The sequence below is a fragment of the Myotis brandtii genome, unplaced genomic scaffold, assembly GCF_000412655.1.
Source record: "Myotis brandtii unplaced genomic scaffold, ASM41265v1 scaffold640, whole genome shotgun sequence".
NCBI classification, from domain to species: Eukaryota; Metazoa; Chordata; class Mammalia; order Chiroptera; family Vespertilionidae; genus Myotis; species Myotis brandtii.
The window spans coordinates 667,765-688,767 of NW_005370461.1; the positions used below are offsets into that span (position 1 = coordinate 667,765).

General features: G+C 40.5%; 1 long non-coding RNA gene across 2 annotated transcripts in view; it reads right to left on the reverse strand.

The window, feature by feature from the left end:
- Positions 1–21,003, reverse strand: part of LOC106723779 — a 119,303-nt gene that overhangs the window by 16,925 nt on the left and 81,375 nt on the right. For both annotated transcript variants that reach the window (XR_001359499.1, XR_001359498.1), the window contains one exon: positions 10,462–10,529. This is a non-coding gene — a long non-coding RNA (uncharacterized LOC106723779). The remainder of the gene's footprint in view (positions 1–10,461; positions 10,530–21,003) is intronic.

A 21,003-nucleotide genomic window follows, 5' to 3' on the forward strand; every position in this document is an offset into this window, starting at 1 on the left:
CATTTTACTAATTTTCTTTCATCTCTGATACTTCTATTATAGAGAAAGGGCAAATAGCAATATTAAAATATTTCCTCTAATTAATTCCCTTTTAATGTACACAAATTTCGTGCACCAGGCCACTAGTAAGTTATAAAAGGAAAAGAGAGAGGGGGATATGGCTGGAGAAATCTATAGATTAAAAGAGTGTTCAAAGACATAACACCTAGTGTGAAGGTTAAATTTATATGAACACTTGGCTAGTCCATGGCACCCAGATATTTGGTTAAACACCAATCTAGATGTTAATATGAAGATTTTTTTAGAACATATAAATAAGTAGACTTTGAATAAAGCATATGGAGGTCATCCTCCATAATGTAGGTGGGCCTCATCCAGTCAGTTGAAGGCCTAAGAAAAAAGACAGGGGTCCCCCCCCAAAAAGAGCAATTCTTCTTCCAGACTGCCTTTGGACTTGAGCTTCAACCTCAACTCATCCCTGTGTCTCCAGACTGCTGGCCTATTCTGAAGACTTTGAACTACCCTCCACAATTGCTCTCTCTCTCTTTATTTGTAGATATTCTCTCATTCCATGACATATATAGAGAGAGATAATATTATGAGATATATGATAATAATATATTATATAACAATATGTATTATCCTATATAATAAAAGTGTAATATGCAAATTGACTGAACAGCAGGACGACTGGTCACTATGATGCACACTGACCACCAGGGGGAAGACGCTTAATGCAGGAGCTGCCCCCTGGTGGTCAGTGTGCTCCCACAGGAGGAGCGCCTCTCAGCCACAAGCCGGGCTGACGGCTGGCAAGCGCAGTGGCCCGCCTCCACAGCAGCACTAAGGATGTCTGATTGACAGCACAGGGAGCGGGCTTAAGCCATCAGTTGGACTTCTCCCCAAGGGCTCTCGGACTGCGAAAGGGCGCAGGCTGGGCTGAGGGACCACCCCCCTCCCGAGTGCACAAATGTCCTGCACTGGGCCTCTAGTTATATATAATATAAGAAGTATTAGATATCTTTCTTTCATAGACCATGAGGAAACAGGTACTCTCATACATGGCTGGTAGGAAATTCAAACTGGTATAACCTTTAGAAAAGGAATTTTGCAAATTTATCAAAATTATAAATCTATTTTTACCTTTTGACCCAGTGATTTCAATATATATATAATGATTAGATTAAGTAACTGTTTAAGTAGTTGTTAATGAATATGTGAGTTCTTTCTAATATTCTACTAGCATTTATTCTTCTTAAAGTTTTTTTCTTATTTTAATTGAACTTTTTATTGACCTTTAATATGCATCTCTACATAATAACTACTTGGCTTGATGAATTTTGCACAACTGAGCACACCTAGGTTAGGCAACAGGACATTACCAGAACCTTCCCATCACTATCACTCCCACAAGGGTAGTCACCTTCTGGTTTTGCAACAGCATAGATTAGTTTTGCATATATTTGTGCTTTATATGAATGGACTCATACAACTGAAAAAAGAAAACTGATAAATATATGAATGAGTACAGGTGAAAGTTGAGGATCTAGAAATTGGTTTCCTGAAAATTCCCATGCTTAGGTACCCCAGGTTCACATGTGCAGCAGCTTGAAGACCCCTGGTTTAAGGTCCTGAGTACCCCTTAGGATTATACCAGTATAATTATCACAATTTGAAAAAGCATTTTAAAATGTTTTCTCAGAGATATCTGTGAAGAAATTACATATTCATTTGGGTTATAGAATAAGTTGAGAAGAAATTATAAATATTAATATTTACAATTTTCAATATAAACAAGCCACATCAAGTTCTAAGTGCTAAGGGCATATGAAATTGAATAGGACAAAACCTGTACCCTTGAAGACCCTCAAGTTTATTTGTAAAGATATATATTCAAATTATAGAATAAGATGGTTTGCAACAAGTTCCTTAAAAACACTATTTTAGGAGTCAGATTTTAGATTTCCATAATTTTATATCAAAGCGATAGTTTTCTCATATGTATCATAATTATTTTTAAAAGGGGGGATTAATGACTAATATAAATTAAAAATCAAAGGTGAGCGCTTTTAAGCATCAGGCATGGATGGTTCCTAGGGCCATACATTATCATTTTGAAAGTTTGTGATGCTGAAATAAAAAATGAGATAGACTATTGCTTCAATGTCTAGAGCACTCAGAGAAAAAAAAAAAGTAGAGAGAACATTTTTAACACATTTTAAAACCAGGAAAATTTGCAGAGCAATTTGGCAATATCTACATAGATGAAGTTTAAAGTTTATCTACTCTAACCTAACAATTTCAATTCTAATTTTATCAATTCTAGCATTCCTGATAAAATCTTAAACATAGTCACAACAATTTGATTATTAACCTGGCTAGAACTTAAAAGGTAGGAGGGAAAATATTTTTTAGCCCCCCAGAAGTCTTGTTAACCCTTTTCTGCAAAGAGTCTTCCTTCTAAGGGAGCCTATGAAAAGTGATGTGTTATAGCTGAACTTTACCTTCAGGCAGAGTAGTCTTAAATAAACTTTTGCCATCTAAACATTTAAAACTCAAAAGTTAAGTAATGTTTTGTTGACATAATATGAATTTTTATGAGGAAAAAAATGTTTTCTGTCACACCACTATAGAACTATAGAATTATTAATTGACAAAAGTATAGCATTTTTGTGCTGATGTTCTCCATAAGAGGCATGAGAAACTTTAGCTAAATTCTGGTACAATATGAAATACAGGAAAAATAGTTCTTATTCTTCTGATCCTTTGATTAAAGAGAAAATTGAGGATACCTAGGTACCTGACTTTATCAACCATTGAAAATTCTGTAATGAATTACTGCTGTAAATGTTTTTAATAATGCCTTCTTAACATTTACCTGAAAATAAAATTAATTAACTGCTTTACTCTCCATGTCATAACTTGAATAAGCCTAACATGGCTGTCCTCTAACTGGTCTTTTATGGAAAGACTAGAGGCCTGGTGCACACCCCTGATCAGGGCGGGGGGCCGATCAGGGCTGGGCTGGCCAGGGGGAGGGGCTGCAGGAGGTTGGGGGGCCCGATGGGGACCCCGATCCGGCTGGTTGGCCACCACAGTGCCCATCATAGCTACTGGTCATTCTGGTCATTCTGGTCACTTGGCTTTTATATACTAGTACTAGAGGCTCAGTGCACAAAATTTGTGCACTGGGGGGGGGGTCGTGTCCCTCAGCCCAGCCTGCACCCTCTCCAATCTGGGACCCCTTAGGGATTGGACCTAAACTGGCAGTCAGACATCCCTCTCACAATCCAGGACTGCTGGCTCCCAACCACTTGCCTGCCTGCCAGCCTGGTCACCCCCTAACCCCGCCTCTGCCAGCCTGATTGATGCCTAACTGCTCCCCTGCCGGCTTGATTACCCTCAACTGCCCTCCCCTGCTGACCCGATCGCCCCCAACTGCCCTTCCCTGCAGGCCTGGTCCCCCCCAACTTCCCTCCCCTGCCAGCCTGTTCACCCATAACTGCCCTCCCCTGCAGGCCTGGTTGACCCCAACTTCCCTCCCCTGCTGTCCTGGTTGCCCCTAACTGCCCTCCCCTACTGGCCTGCTCTTTCACAACTGCTCTCCCCTGCTGGCCATCTTGTGACCACATGGGAGCGGCCATCTTGTGGTAGGGCATGACAGTCAATTTGAATATTGCCTCTTTATTATATAGGCCTGTGGTCGGCAAACTGCGGCTCACGAGCCACATGCAGTTTTTTGGCCCCTTGAGTGTGGCTCTTCCACAAAATACCACGTGCAGGCACATGTACAGTGTGACTGGAACTTCGTGGCCCATGTGTAGAAGTCGGTTTTCGGCCTGGGTGAGTCTATTTTGAAGAAGTACTGTTGATATTTGGCTCTGTTGACTAATGAGTTTGCCGACCACTGACATAGGCTATAGATTGGATAGTTTCCTTTATTTCTTATCTAAACTGCCTACAGTGAATTGCCATGGGGCAAAACTCACCACCCTTTTTATCAGCCACCTCACCGGTGGCAAACATAGCTTGTTTATAGATGTCAACTCATCAACATTTGAGTGTGGAGATACATCTTTGGGAAATATGTGTAAAGATTTAAAATAAAGGTACCTTCATGGTATGTACAAATAATGGAATATTATTCTGCCTTAAAAAATGAGAAATTCTGCAACAACATGGATGAACCTTACCGACATGCTAGGTGAAAATAAACCAGACACTAAAGGCCACACATTGTGTGATTCCACTTACATGAGACTAGAGGCCCGGTGCTCAAATTCGTGCACTGGTGGGATCCAGCCGGCCCACCCCCAATGGGGGCTGTTGGGGTTGGGCCGGCTGGGTTGAGGGGCCATGGGCATTCTGGTAATTTCACCATTCAGTCAATTTGCATATTACCCTTTTATTATATAGGATACCTAGAGGAGTCCATTTATAGAGACAGAAAGTAGAATGGTGGGGGGAAGGGAAATGGAGATTTGTTGTTTAATAATTGCAATTTCAGTTTGAGAAGATGAAAAATTTTGAAGAAGTACTGTTGATATTTGGCTCTGTTGACTAATGAGTTTGCCGACCACTGATATAGGCTATAGATTGGATAGTTTCCTTTATTTCTTATCTAAACTGCCTACAGTGAATTGCCATGGGGCAAAACTCACCACCCTTTTTATCAGCCACCTCACCGGTGGCAAACATAGCTTGTTTATAGATGTCAACTCATCAACATTTGAGTGTGGAGATACATCTTTGGGAAATATGTGTAAAGATTTAAAATAAAGGTACCTTCATGGTATGTACAAATAATGGAATATTATTCTGCCTTAAAAAATGAGAAATTCTGCAACAACATGGATGAACCTTACCGACATGCTAGGTGAAATAAACCAGACACTAAAGGCCGCACATTGTGTGATTCCACTTACATGAGACTAGAGGCCTGGTGCTCAAATTCATGCGCTGGTGGGGTCCAGCCGGCCCACCCCCAATGGGGGCTGTTGGGGTTGGGCCGGCTGGGTTGAGGGGCCATGGGCATTCTGGTAATTTCACCATTCAGTCAATTTGCATATTACCCTTTTATTATATAGGATACCTAGAGGAGTCCATTTATAGAGACAGAAAGTAGAATGGTGGGGGGAAGGGAAATGGAGATTTGTTGTTTAATAATTGCAATTTCAGTTTGAGAAGATGAAAAAGTTTTGAAGATGGATGGTGGTGATTCACAGCAATGTGAATGTATTAATGCCACTGAACTGTACATCTAAAAATGGTTAAAATATTATGTTTTGTGTTATATATGTTTTATCATAATAAAATAAAATATTTTCAACTACATTTTCAAAAGCAAAGGAAACTGTGACTGATTTTTTAAAAAATATATTTGTTTTGTCTTTTAATATATTTTTATTGATTTCAGAGAGGAAGGAAGAGGGAGAGAGAGAGATATAAACATCAATCATGTGAGAGAATCACCCATTGGCTGCCTCCTGCACACCCCACACTGGAGATGGAGCCTGCAACTGGACATGTGCTCTGACCAGGAATTGAACCGTGACCTCCTGGTTCATAGGTTGATTCTCAACTACTGAGCTACAGCAGCCGGGCCACTGTGGCTGATTTTGACTCATTGTAATATAAAGTAACTAGAAGATTTCTTTCTTCATGAAAAATATTGTTACATCAAAATAAATACATTTGTAAAGATAAATAAATGCATACATACTTAAATACATTTGTTTTAAATAGTCATTAACATCTTGGCCCAACATTCATTTTATGAAATGTCACGTGTGAGATTAAACAGAAAACGTGATCAGGTAGACCCCACATCTTCAACAAAGTTTCACTCTGTGGCTTCAGGAGCTTTCAGGAATTAGACTGAAATTGACTGCAGCTATAGTATCTTTGGGTTGAGAAGATATAAGTTAAAATGTTCATTTTTGGTCATTAAGAAAAATCAAAAGTAGAGACCCTGAAAAGGGGAATTTTTTAACGTGAAGGTTGTTAAACCACATCAGTACAATACATTGAAGCGAGGATATAAAAGTAAATTATATTAATGTACTTGTGTTCCCAAACTGTTTTCTGGGCCTGAAATTATTCAACATATAAAAAGATTCCCAATAACGTCAACGACTGCGCAGGAAACTGATAACCGCTCAACCTCCCACTCTGCTTACCACCCCCGCAAAAAATAAAATCAAATCGGAGCACTGACTGCACAGTGCTCTCAGCCACTTTGTTACCCTGAGAAATGCAGAGGGTCGGCGGAAATTATCCTGTAATGAGCAATCCATCTGCTGTACCTAAAAATGGAATAAAAAATGCCACCCTCGACTTTTCCATGGTAGTAAATTAAAGCCTAATGTATAGTTCTAATTGCTAACATTTTCTCTCTAATTATGGTTCAGTTTGGCTAGGATTTCCGACAATCCCCTTGTTCCCCTAAAGCAAACACCAGAGAATATTCTAACCCCACTGGTGGCATTTATTAATAACCCCCTTGACAGATGAAAAAAAATCATTATTCTATATTAGACAGGAAAAGATTTTCCCAGCCAAAGCTAATTGATAAAAAACCCATTTAGTCAGTACAGAGGAACTGCTTTTAGAGAAGGGAAAAATACAATAGTGTCAAAAAACAAAACAGCCTCACGCATAGTATGATGCTGCTTGGCTACTATTTGGGGTGCCAGCAAGGGAAAAAAAACAACCTGATAAATGTAGGAGAAAATATCCATGCACACTTAGGTACTGGATAAGATGAGAGGAAGAGAGCTCTCTTGTGAGGGATTCTTATTTTGTACCGCCACGAAAGAGATAAGATATGAAAAGTTGGATTCTATAGATGGCAAATACAAACACATACAAGAACAATTGTCAGAATATTACCACATTCTTCTGTTTAATCCCTTCCATTCTTATTTTTTTAAAGGCATTATTCCTTTTAAACAAATGTACAAAAGATACTAAATACAAATCGATATTTATCTATAGGTCTAGTTCTCATCAAACAGTATACAGCTTTCTGAGCGACAATTAATAATGTCGAAATAGTAAATAAAAATAAGATTTCTGATATACTGAGAGGAGCCATGGTTTTAAAAAAAGAAAGACATGCGCTGGAAAAAAAATTACCTTTGAAAGCTGTACTCCAAAGTATATGAGCCGAAAATAAAAAATGCAACTGTATAAAACACAGCAGTGGTGGACCCAAATGGAAACAGTGGGCCCTGGTACAAGCATATGGCACGGTCAACAGAGAGTGGAAACCCAATATTAAAATCAACTAAAATCCAATCTGCCTTTAAGTAGCATCATGCACAGACATTCTAAACAATGTCAGAAATAAAAGACTCCTCTCTGCAAAAATACTGTGTGTAGGTTCTAAACAATTTCTGTAGTTACTATTAAATTTTAACAATGTAAGTGTCCACTTCAACTTAGCACACTTTTAGCCCTTAGATTTTACAGACATTGCCTTCTACATTGAAGTCCATTAGGAAAACTGCCCAGTGTACTGTCCTGGACTCACATAGACTCAACTATGTACGTTTGTTACTGCAACAGACAAATATGTAGGTATAATATTTCCCCTTTTGTCAAAAATGCATTCATGTGGCTCAAGGGTTGAGCGTTGACCTATGAACCAAGAGGTCACTGGCTCGATCTCTGGTCAGGGTACATGCCTGGGTTTTGGGCTCAATCCCCAGTAGGGGGCATGCAGGAGGCAGCCCATCAGTGATGTTTCTATCTCTCTATCCTTCTCCCTAAAATCAATAAAAACTTATTTTAAAATAAAAACAATGCAAATACACTAGGTGTTCAACTGAAGCAAAGAAAATATATTATCTGAAAAACTGGAGGAAAGGTCTTCTGCTTAAACCAGCGGTTCTCAACCTGTGGGTCTCGACCCCTTTGGGGGTCGAACGACCCTTTCACAGGGGTCACCTAAATACATCCTGCATATCAGATATTTACATTACGATTCATAACAGTAGCAAAATTACAGTTATGAAGTAGCAACGAAAATAATTTTATGGTTGGGGGTCACCACAACATGAGGAACTGTATTAAAGGGTCGCGGCATTAGGAAGGTTGAGAACCACTGGCTTAAACAAATGATCTAGTTAATGTAGATCATTGTTGTATACATATGCAGAAATGCTCATTAGTAGAAGCACCAGGTAATACAGTTATAGGTAATAGAACATTAAGAAGTTAAAATGAGGGCTTATGGTAAATGCTATTTAATCCACACTCTCATCTCCCAAAGAATAAAAAAGTTGTCTGTTTACTATGTTCAGTTCAAATGAAATGTCCATGATCCTGAAATATAATTTCAGAGTACTCTTATGAAGAGAAAGAACAAGAGTAGTCAGATACCCACCGTCCCCACTGAGATTTATATGTTTCAGGATCTAGTTAATGTAGATCATTGTTGTATACATATGCAGAAATGCTCATTAGTAGAAGCACCAGGTAATACAGTTATAGGTAATAGAACATTAAGAAGTTAAAATGAGGGCTTATGGTAAATGCTATTTAATCCACACTCTCATCTCCCAAAGAATAAAAAAGTTGTCTGTTTACTATGTTCAGTTCAAATGAAATGTCCATGATCCTGAAATATAATTTCAGAGTACTCTTATGAAGAGAAAGAACAAGAGTAGTCAGATACCCACCGTCCCCACTGAGATTTATATGTTTCAATGAACTCAATAATATGTGAGGCCTTTGGTGAAACAAAAGACTCGGTCCCGCCAAATCAGCTGATCCGACTTGTTCTTTGTTGCTCTTCGTTGATCCATGCCACGGCAAAGATTCCTGAACCCTTATGGTAAATGCTATTTAATCCACACTCCCATCTCCCAAAGAATAAAAAAGTTGCCTGTAGTTTACTATGTTCAGTTCAAATGAAATGTCCATGATCCTGAAATATAATTTCAGAGTGCTCTTATGAAGAGAAAAAACAAGAGTAGTCAGATACCCACCGTCCCCACTGAGATTTATATGTTTCAGTGAACTCAATAATATGTGAGGCCTTTGGTGATACAAAAGACACGGTCCCTCCAAATCAGCTGATCCGACTTGTTCTTTGTTACTCTTCGTTGATCCATGCCACGGCAAAGATTCCTGAACATGAAATTACAGACTATTTTGATGGAAAGGTATCACTGCTCTGCCACTTGGATCTCTTTGAATTTACTTTTCAGTTGTTGCTAAAAACCAGTTACTATGAGTCAAGGGTGGGCTGTGGACCTTGGTCAGGTTTTCACAAGAAGGGCTTCTATTTTCTGTTCCAATAGAGGCAGGCAGGAATAGGCACCCACAGGTTCATTTGGGCAACAATGGAATGGCATAAGGCTCAATATTCATGCTGAAGCTCCATTAGCTACACAAATCTGACATCCTGTCAACACATTGACCCACATTTGTATTTGCAAAGATCTGCCCTAGCAAACTTGGCAGCTACCTACGGGGATCTCCTGTGGAAGAAAGCCCAGGTGACCCACATTTGTATATGCAAAGGTTTGCCCCAGCAACCTTGGCAGTACTCTCCCGGGCATCTCCTGTGGAAGGAAGCCCACCAGTGGGGGCAGGAGATACTTCCCCAAACCCACATATTTTCAAATTCCTCACTCAAAGGGACACCACTGCATTCCCTGGAGAAGTAACAATGTAAATACATTGCAACCCACAAGTTTTCATAAATTGTACTACACGGTTTTTACTGCAACTTTTGCTGGCTGTGGAGAAAACAATAGCCTAAACCAAAAGTAAAATAAGTAATCATACAGCAATTAATAACTGAGTAACAACTATGTTGGGCCCCAAACTAAGCACTGTGGCTCTAACAAAAACCACGTGGTAGATACTCACGAACCCCTGTTCCTGCAAATAAACATATGCACTGAGCTGGTCAGATTACAGGCATGTATGCTTATAAAATGAAACTGTCATTAAAAGTCTAAATTCCAAGTGAGTGGCATGGAAATAAGAGCTAGACATGTCCATAAAGAGAGAAACCTCCGTAGACTGCAGTAGCAGGTGAGCAGGTCCGCATGCACTAAAATGAGTCTTGGATTAATCTGAACATTAAATTGCCAGTGCACGGTATGAAAAGTAAATATGAAGCTTTATGGAAAGTAAAACTTTTGAGTGGACAACAGCGATACCTCGTTACTATGCTGAAGTACAATATCTTTCTCCTTAATGGTAATACTTCTACGTTAAATCATATTCAGTTCCTGGTCTCCTACAATTTCCAAGTCATTTTCAGCCATTCTTCAGATCCCTTCCTATAGAGCCAATGAATCTGCATTTCCACTCTGATCATGAATGGTTATTCCTATTCCTCCAACTTACCTTGACATAAAGTGTTCCTTCTCTGTTCTTCCATGAGTGCAGAATGCCTCTCCACTCTGATCATGAACGGTTGTTCCTATTCCACCATCTTACCTTGGCATAAAGTGACATGTTCCTTCTCTGTTCTTCCATGAGTGCAGAATGCCTCTTCATCCATCTCCCTGAAGAGAAGGTTGACATGTATCTTAATTTACTTCTAATTCCACTCCATCATCACCCCTGCATGTTAAACTTGTAAAGTTTGAGCCGGAGTCAGGTGGCTGGCTGCTGTCATTGCCATTGACCACTCTCCAGCACTTTGTTCCGAGGGTCTCTCCATCTCCCCTCACTTCCCCCCAGACCTCAGGGTCTCATTCTAACTGTCAAAATCATGCTTATAATGTGTATTATCTTGTCAAGAAAATATAACTTGGAGTTATTTGCCAACACCCATTGTAGGAATAAATATCTAAGAGAAGAAGGGGAGATAACACCTCTTTTTTGATATATGAAATACATACCACAGAGCAATCCTGAACAAGTGATTGTACAGTCTTTGTGAAAGGTACTCATGAAAATGTTGTTATTGTCATATCCTTCTAAGATAAATGCTTGGGGACTGCCCAACCACCACCACCACACACACACACACACACACACACACACACACACACACACACACACTCACACAATTTACAACCCATGTGGAATATTTTATTAGTAACAAGTTAGTAACGACTAAAGTAGAATCAGTGAATATAAAAATAGACTTTTTTTATTGGTGACTGCTAACAATTGTTTTATTAGTCACTACTATCCTAAAACAGAATTTCTTCTCATGTATGTCTAAAGCCATACATTGTGGTCTTTGGCCAGTTTAACCTGCAGCATGGTGCATGGCGGGAGCAGGGAGTGGGAGAGAGATGGAAATGGGACTCAGGAGATCTGAGTTTACTTCCCAGGGCTGCCACTTCATGGCACTGTGACCTCAGACAAGTTACTTCATTTCTCGGTTTTCCCATCTGTAAAGTAGGGATCATAATCATATTCGCTCAGGATCATTGAATGTTATCAAAATGGAAATACCTGTGACAATAGTTCATCCGTCTTAGAAGTACATGTGCAAATGGTAGTTGTTGTTATTTTACAATATTTTATTGATTAAAATTTAACATATTGGCTAAAACTGCAGTCTCCAGAATCAGGCTACCTGGATGTTAAGTCCCAGTTACTAGATGTGAAAGTCCCTTAGCTTCTCTGAGCTTCTGTTTCCTCCTCTGTAAATAGGGACAGTAAGTACCTAACAGGGTGTTGTGTGAAGCACTTAGAGCGCTGTCTGGAAAATCATGAAATACTATTAAATGTCCATTCATTCATTTATTCAACAAGTGTTCATTGAATGCATCCTCTGTGCTAAACTTACTCCCTTGGGAAATGTTCGCAGTGGAAATGTTTGGGAATACAGTGCGGAATACAAGAACAAAACATCCTTCCTTTTGTGTCACATATATCTTAGTTGGAGTAAGGAAGGTTTTATTAGTAGTAGTAATACAGTAAATGAGAAAGATATTTGGAGGTAATATGATGAAATTAAACAGGGCAATGTGTTTCAGAATGACTCAGGATCTGTGTTAGTAATTAGAAGCTGAGTTATCACTACCATTATTATTACTGTCTTGACTCCTCCTTCTAAATATATACTATGATACCCTGGCCTGTGTTTTCAGTGGTGGTTAGAGCGTCAGCCACACCAAAAGGTTGTGGGTTCCCAGTAAAGGGTTTCAGGTTCTATCCCTGGTCCCCCTTGGGGCTCGTGTGGGAGACAACCAATAGATGTGACTCTCTCACATCAATGTTTCTCTCTCTCTCTCCCCTCCTCTCCCTCCCTCCTTTCCAGTCTTTCTAAAACTCAATGGAAAAAATATCCTTGGGTGAGGATTAACAAAAAAAAATTTAATAAGTAAATAAATAAAATAAATCTCTACTGTTGAAGTGCTTCTTTCTTGTGCATGTGCTCATCCTTGACTTAGATACAAATACTTTTAAAGCATTTCCCCTCTTAGTAATACTTAAGAACAATAATATCTCCAAACAATATTGGAAACCCAAGTATCATGTGATGAAGTCACAGCTTGTGACATAGAAATGGACAGAGAGCTCAACTTTAATCACACTTAAACCTACCTAATATTTTGATAGTCAATCTTTTATATATTGGCCTCCAACATTTTTCAGATCAATACATATTTATTAAGCAATTACTAGTATGTGCAAGTCCCTATAGAGAAAAATGATATAAGAAAATAATTCTTGTCAAAAAATTAATAATCAAGTTGAAGGAGAAAAGAGAGTAATATGTTTACAGTCATAATCTAAAATATTTAAATGACATTTCAAAATATAAAAAATTATTAATTACCAAATACATTACTTGAATAGGTTAGTTCAAAAGAGAGAATAACATATTTAACTTGGCAGGAAAGTTGACATTTGAAAAACTTGGGAGAAGATAATATTTCAAATGGAGAGAATAGTTTAAACAAATGTCTGCCGACAGTTGAGTGTAAATACATTCCACACAGAGTGAGCAAAACTGTTTGTAGAAGAATTCTGAAGGAGGGGTAGCCATGTGGTTATAAGACAGATGGCATCAGAATCTTAAAAAAAAAAAAAAAGAACATAAATGCAGTGAAAATATATATGCAGTAAAAATCTACACCTTGAGAATGTTTGTTTTTTTCTGGCTATAATGAAAATGAAAAAAGGCAGTGTTAAGGATAAGCCAGTCAAAAGGAAGGGGGAAAAAGATAAAAATTAGGAAGTTAATGTACATCATGAGGTAGAACATTGTATTGACATATGGTCATTATGCAGACTTTGTGGAAACCTTGGGAGATGTTTGTGATGGATTAAATGTACAAATCAAAAACAGCTATGTCTCTGTTCTACTGATTAAAAATAGGTCTGTATGCATGTTAATGAAGAAGCTATTACAAAGGCTATTAACAAAGGGTTAAGGAACCCAGGAAGAAATGGTGAGGCACCAGGGTCTAGTGAAGAGCCAAAACTTCCCTAAACCCAAAAGGCAGGGGAGGGAGTGGTTACAGGAACCTGGAAAGAGCTGGGGGGTGGGGGCTCAGCAGCAGAAGCTGTGGCCTCACCAATGGGCAGCAGGGAGGGTGCCAGGAGGGTAAGTACCCTGACTTCTTCCTCTGGCCCTTTGGTCTGCGGACACCCCCTATTGACTGTCCTGAAAGAAAAGCCTCCTCCTTCCTCCAAAGCAGGGGAAGGAGGAAGAGGGGAAAAGTGGAGCGTGAATACAAAGGGGCAAATATACTTGTGTGAGTCTGTACATGTGGGTATATTGTTCTGTGGGTGGAAGAGAGGGGTTGGGGGATGGATAACAGGAAGGTAAGAAAATCAATAGCAAGAGGCCACATTATGACAGTCATAGGCCAGAGGCAATTTTGCCTTTGTGGTCCTCTTCCTTCATTGGGAAAAAAGAAAAGGTTAAAAATTGCATCAATATAAAGACAAATACATTCTAGGCTGGACTGTATTCATATCTTTTCTTCTGATTTTAAAAGCTATTGAACTATTTTCATGGACTTCTGCAGAAGATCAAAAATAAGATGACAAGATCTAAACCAAATGGTGGGGTTCTGCTGGAAAGCAGAAAGGACACTCAGGATGATTTGTGCGGCTTATGCACAAAGGGGCTATTTGTAACCTGAGGGTGGGTGGGAGTGAGAAAGGGAATCACGAGTCCTGTGCAGTCATGCCCTCACCTCTCCCAGGCCTGAGGGGAGGGGCCACTACCAGAGGCTGGAGAAAGTGTTGTGAGGGGGAGGCATCCTTAGGAGACTTGAGGGACACAGTCAGGCTTATAACTCCCTTCCTCCCCATTATCTGACCCCAAACAGAAGTCCAGGGCATGAGAACCACTGACGGGGACACACACATTCATTTTCCAGGGCAGAGAGCTGCTGGAAGGGTGGATATGCAGGACCAGTCAGAAGCTATTGCGGGGGCTTAAAAAAATACTTTCTCTCCCACCTTTGAAACTGCGGGCCCTTACAACTTTGATTAGCTTTCGCTTTGAATCCTAGTTCTAGAAATCATATTTCTGTTTCTCTCCACACCCCCACCCTCACCCCCCGACAGACATAGCCTTTTCCCGAGGCAGCAAAAGACAATAGTCTGGAACAGACATGATCACAAGGTCTGGACCTCTGGCAGGCTAAATATAGTGTCTTTTAATTTTTTAAATTGACTTTAGGGAGAGAGAGAGAGAGAGAGAGAGAGAGAGAGAGAGAGAGAGAGAAACATCAATTTGTTGTTCCACCTGTTCATGCATTCATTGGTTGATTCTTGTATGTGCCCTGACCAGGGACTGAATGGCAACTTTGGCATATTGGGTCCACGCTCTAACCAACTGAGCTACCCACCCAACTGAGCTCCTGAGCCCTCAGTTGGAATGACTTCCTGGCTACTTTTCCATGGAACAGATAGAGGGATGCCAGAGCAGACCTCAGAGCTGCTCTTAAGACCTGAAGAAATGATTTATTACCCTTATGTCCCTTCCAACCAATCAACTCCCAACAGGACCCTGAACCACTCACCCACAATGTCTTGTGATTTTGCCCTGTAACCTACACACAATTGGAGAGTCAGATGTTTTATTTTTTCTTTTATTTTTTAGTTCTCACCTGAGGATCTGTTTAGAGAGAGGAAGGGAGAGAGAGAAACATCTATGTGAGTGAAAAACATTGATCAGTTGCCTTCCATCTGTGCCCTGACCAGGGATCAAACCTGCAACCTTTTTGGTGTATGAATGGCACTCCAACCAACTGAGCCACCCAGCCAGGGTGACAGTTGGGTCTTTTAAAGTGCTAGCTCCCCACATTCCAGATTGACCAATTCAATACTAAACTGTTTTCCTTTAAACACTGAAAACTCCTTGGTGTGCATTTCTTTTGGCCAATGTGCCCAGGCAGACAAACTCAAATATTAGAGTTTGTTAAGTTCTTCTAGTTGGGGTAATAATTAGGTTAACAAAGACAGACTAATAGAAGAAAATGTACAAAGTTTATTACCGATGTACATGATGGGGGTGTTATCCTATCTAATAATAGACAAACATGGTAATTGACCGTACCTTCGCTACGCCTCCCATTGGCTAATCAGTGCGATATGCAAATTAACCCAACCAAGATGGCGGCCAGCAGCCACGCAGCTGAAGTGAGCAGGAGGCTTGCTTGCTCCAGTGATGGAGGGGCTGAGGAACCCCCCCCCCGCCCCCAAGTGCACAAATTTTTGTGCACCGGGCCTCTAGTGAGATATAAAACTCCAAACACATTGGGCAGCTGAGGTTTATATGCCATTATGGACAAAGGAGAAAGAGGGAAGGGGTCTGAGATGTCAAAGGAAATAGGCAACTTACAGGTAGTTGAGGAAGAGCAGAATCGCAGTGGCAGGCAAATTCTTTCTAGATAACCCAGAAACACTGGGACACAAAGTGAGGGGCGACCTACCTATCAGGCCCCTGCCTGAGCTTTCCCATCTAATGCTAAGTTGAATATGTTAAGATTTCATTCCTGGTGAAAGCCTTTCCATCTGAATCTCTTAGACAGGAAAAGGGAAGGGTCAACGATTCTTTCAGAGTTTTTTGTTTCTTAATAACCAGCTTAAAATCAGTATCCCGAAAGGCAGTTTTGGAGTGGCAAAACTTTAGTTTCTTTCACTATGGCTACTGATGGCCTCTCTAGCATGGACTTGGACTAGACTCAGCAGTGGATCTCAGCATCAGAATCACCTGACAGCTTGTTAAATTAGATTGCTGGGCCCCAGCCCCCAGAGTTTCTGAACTGGTGGGTGTCGGCTCGGGTCCAAGAATTGGCATTTCTAACGAGTTAGAGTTTCCAGGTGACCTTGATGCTTTTGATCTGAGGATCACACTTTCAGAACCACTGTGTAGAGTTCTCCATGGACCCTCTGTCCTAAACCTTATGATTTGATCGCTGTATCTGCCAGCATCTAGAACAGTGCTTAGTAACATAACAGGTCCTGAATAAGAAATAAACAATTGACCTAAGTGAAACTTTAACTAAAGCAAATTCTCCCTGACTCCATTTAATCATCTAAAAAGTACTCAACAATCCATGACCCACAATGAGGCAGTGGCCAAACCAACACAACAGATCTGAGGTTCTGACAGGCATTTTCTAAGTCGGGGTCCTGTCCTGGGCCATTTCCAATCTCACGTATCGCAGAGGCCTGTTTGCTATGTAGATATGATGGTCCAAATGTTTTATTCAGTGTGAACAGCATAGTGAATGACTCCATCATTAGTGTTTCCATAGTATATTATATGTAATCATTCAGCCATCAAATATTAAGTAACAGAGCTAAGGGCCATTCAGAGCGCTAGTCCCTGGCGAAACAAAGATGAATGACTCCTGCCCTCTGAGCTCACAGTCAAAAGAGAAAACAGACATGTCCACAGAAAAACTATGGTAAATATTATCTTAGACATACAACGTGGTAAATAGAGACCTTACATGGCTAGGCTAGAAGCAGGAAGAAGGAAGGAGGCAACTCTGCCTAGGATTTTCAGAGAAAGCTTCACAAAAGTGACTTCTGAGATGGGTATTAAAGAATGAACAGAGGTTTTCCTGGTTTGTAAATGGGAGAAGAGCCTCCAGACTGAAAGTCTAGTTTGTATAAACAAGTAATATTTGGAAATTAGTGATAGTTGAGTATATTACTGCATAGGGCAGTGATGGCGAACCTATGACACGCATGTCAGAGGTGACACGTGAACTCATTTTTTTGGTTGATTTTTCTTTGTTAAATGGCATTTAAATATATAAAATAAATATCAAAAATATAAGTCTTTGTTTTACTATGGTTGCAAATATCAAAAAATTTCTATATGTGACACAGCACCAGAGTTAAGTTAGGGTTTTTCAAAATGCTGACACGCCGAGCTCAAAAGGTTCGCCATCACGGTGCTGTCCTCTCCTCTGTTTTTACTCTTTTTACTTATGCTCTCCCCTCTGTCTGAAGTGCCATGTCCCCTGCATGTCACCAGACTGACTCTTGCTCCTTTAAAAAGACTCAGCTCAGCCCCTACCCTCATTCCATCCCATCCCAGGCTAGGAGACTTCCCTGGAATCCCGAGTCCCTGCCTGAGTCACCGTCCCAGTACTTAACCCTTTGACTGGACTTGGTGATTTCTCCCACTACCAGGGGTGGGCAAACTTTTTGACTCGAGGGCCACAATGGGTTCTTAAACTGGACCGCTGACCAGGGGTAAAGCTAGAGCGGTAGATCATGTAGAGAGCCAGGTTGTGCACAGTCCCTGAATGACAGACTCAAGAGAGCCACCTCACAGGTTTTCTCCAGGAAGCCTTCTGTAACCCAGGGTGGGGTGACCAGCCCTGTCCCAGGCTCCCATAGCAAGCTATACGTACTTTTATCATAGTCATTACTTCATTAGACTGAAATTATCTGCTCATGTTTTCAACTTTCCTATTAGATCGTAAGCTCATCAAAGGCAGAAACTCATATTCCCTTTTGCAGTGGCATTTGGTCTGACGTAAGGTAAGCAATGAATAAACGTTTGCTGAAAGGGGAGAGATGAAGGAGGTCTTTCTATGACTGGATGCGCAATGAGGGGTCTCCAGCTGGCCTGGTCAGCCTTGCCTAAGAACGAGTGCTGTGCTTTTCTGTCTTCCCCTCCCTCTCTTTCTTCTTTCCCTCATTCCACCAGGTACCCAGGGTCTTACTTTCCATCTTGAAGGTGCTGAGCACCCCAAGATTTCGATAGGGAATTTTATTCACAGTAGGGAGATTAAAGGGAATAGCTATTTTTCTTCTATGTCTTTGGGATTTTGATGTATCAAAAATGAAGAAGCAGGAAATCTAAGTGCTTCCGTGGTGTGGTGGAGAGTTGAGGGGTAGGAGATTATTGAAGCCCTGAGTGATGTACTGTTTGAGTGACAGGTGAAGTTTAAGAAGCTAAAGAAAAGGCAGTCCTGGTCCCGGATAAATGCAATCATCCATTTTCACTGCTCTTCATCCTGACTCCTCACTGTAGCTCCATATGTAAGATGATGCTCAGCACAATTTAAACACCAACTCATCTCCCTCTACCCACCTACCAAGGAAAAGACCCGTTTAAGCTCGTTCCTAAGAAAGACAAGCTATCATAAAATCAGGTACTGTAAACAATATGTGTAAAATTTATTTTTTTGTTTAGAACTGGATATAACCACATCAACAAAGCACTATTAGAAGTGCTTTGAAAAATTCTGAATCTACTCCTTTATAAGTTGTATATTACTTCTACTCCACTCAAATAGATAAATTTAAATAGGTTGTTCACTGAACAAGGACATCCATATAGGGGGATAAATGGAGACTCAAATCCAGCCTGAATGCTGTACAATAAACTATGTGCCTGTGAAGTATACATACCCAGGCGAGCCAGCTTTTTTTGATCCATACAAGAGTTTATTTGGTGCACAGGACAGAGCTCCAACCAACTGATCCACCAGGCCAGGGCTATCCTAGTGTCTTGGGAAAGGATGGGCTGAAATTTCAATGATGAAGTAACCATTACCATCTCCATCACATTTCAGGTACACTATTTCCCTAGAGAACAGTCCTAATATAAGAGTTATGATCGGAGGCTTCACTGGGAGGTGTAATGCCAGGGCATTAAAAGTGAAGGGAAGGAGAAGTGAGGCAGAGAAGAAAAGTAGATAAAACATGGTCCACGCTGAATTGACTGCAGCATCATGACCCCCAGCTGAGTGATGCAGGCCGTCTAGGCAGGCTGCAGGAACTCCCTGCTCATCCCCTCCTCTCATAGGTTGAAGCTGGCCCTCTGGGACCTATACACTCCCTGAAGGTGTTACCCAGCTGTCTCCACTGCCCTCTTCTCCAATGCCATTCTCCCACTCTGCTGCTAAGCCATCAGTCCCTCAAAGTAGATTTATTGTATTTATTTGTGTGTATCCAGGGATAGTAAAGTTCCCAAAAGGGGTGGAGGAGGAAGATGATATAATTTTAACAATCAGCCTTTAAAGATATTCTCATTCAAATAATATTTAATGCTTAATACATCTCAGAAACATTTATGATTTACTTAAATTATCACCTCTTTTGTAAATGAATATTTTTCCTCTTAATGACTGCCTGTAATAGGCATTTGTCATAGTCTGTAACAATCCAAACTCTGAGCTTCCAATTTGAAATTGTCATTAATGAACACTACTGCTACCACCCGACAGTGAAGTTAGGGACACAGCCAACAGTCAGTAATCACTTCCGGAAATGTGCAGCAAAAATTCTGACTTTAAGACTTGTGCATTGCGTTGTTTAATGAGAAAGGAAATCTTGAAATGTACCTGATCCTTCAAAGTAATTCGGTCCCCAAAATAAGCAAAGGGAGAGATTTCCCATTTTGTTCACCAACCCATAATTTGGGAGGAGGTGTTTGGGTTATTTTAATTGATTATTGCAAATTAAATATTTCAACAACTTGAAGTGAGCCCTTAAAATAATGTAAAAATATATATTTAGCTCCCCTCTGCTAAAACTGTAGTGGATGATAGAATGCCTACTGTCTATTCAATAAAAATAAAACACGAGTTTTCAGTTAATTCTGTTTTCTCAAACACACACACACACACACACACACACACACACACACAACAGTGCCACCCCAGTTAGAGGCTTTACCATGCACGTTCATTTGCACTCGCAGCTGGGGCAATTAGAGAGTGTACTTAATGGAGTGTCATGTTAATTGTTTTCCGAGTTAACCAATTTCTTCATTTAATTGTCAATTGATTAACCTATTGAAATGTTAAGTGACTCAGTTTCCTTCCAGAGTAAACAGCAGCAGCATATGGTAGCGTCCTCAGCCAAAGGCATCCCTCATTTGCTTGGAGTCCATGTGCTGGTATTTTTCTACACCCCCCTGAGCTTTTAATTAGACGAGGCAACGTTACACGTGTTTGTCTGCTGGAAAGGTTATCAGTGCCGAGGCTGACCTGCAGAGGCAAGGCTGAGCCTAGCAGCTTTAATAGGAAAGGTTTTCAGCTATGACTGTTGTACTTGATTGCATTGTGATGGTAATTAACTCAAGACTGCTTTCCTCTGCGCGTGTGTGTGGCGTCTTTCCTGTAGCACTAACTCTGCAATGAGATGTTTCCTGACACATATATGCACTTATTAGGCACTCATTGGATTCTCATAAGCATGCAAATAGTCAAGAATTTCTTTAGGCGAACGCCACACCACTCAGATTGCGGTGCCATGAAATAAGTAGGATGTTCCTTGCCTGCAGGGCATTTTGCAGAGTGAAAAGCTAGCTCCCTTTAGGAGAGTGTTGCTGCTTTATTGCCATGTTGTCTCATCCCAGCAGATCTTCACAACTAGAAAGTGAAAATCATTTTAGCTTTTCAACGGAAGCACGCATGAGGACATGCATAGGATTGAGAGGTAGACGGATTCGGAAGCATTTTTTTTTCTCTCTCAATGTTCCCGTTAGAGATTGCTACTGTGTTTTAGTGACCAAATCAATATAAGGGCCCGGTGTTGAGCTATTAACTCGGTCTTCTAGTCTCTTGAAGACTGTTGTCT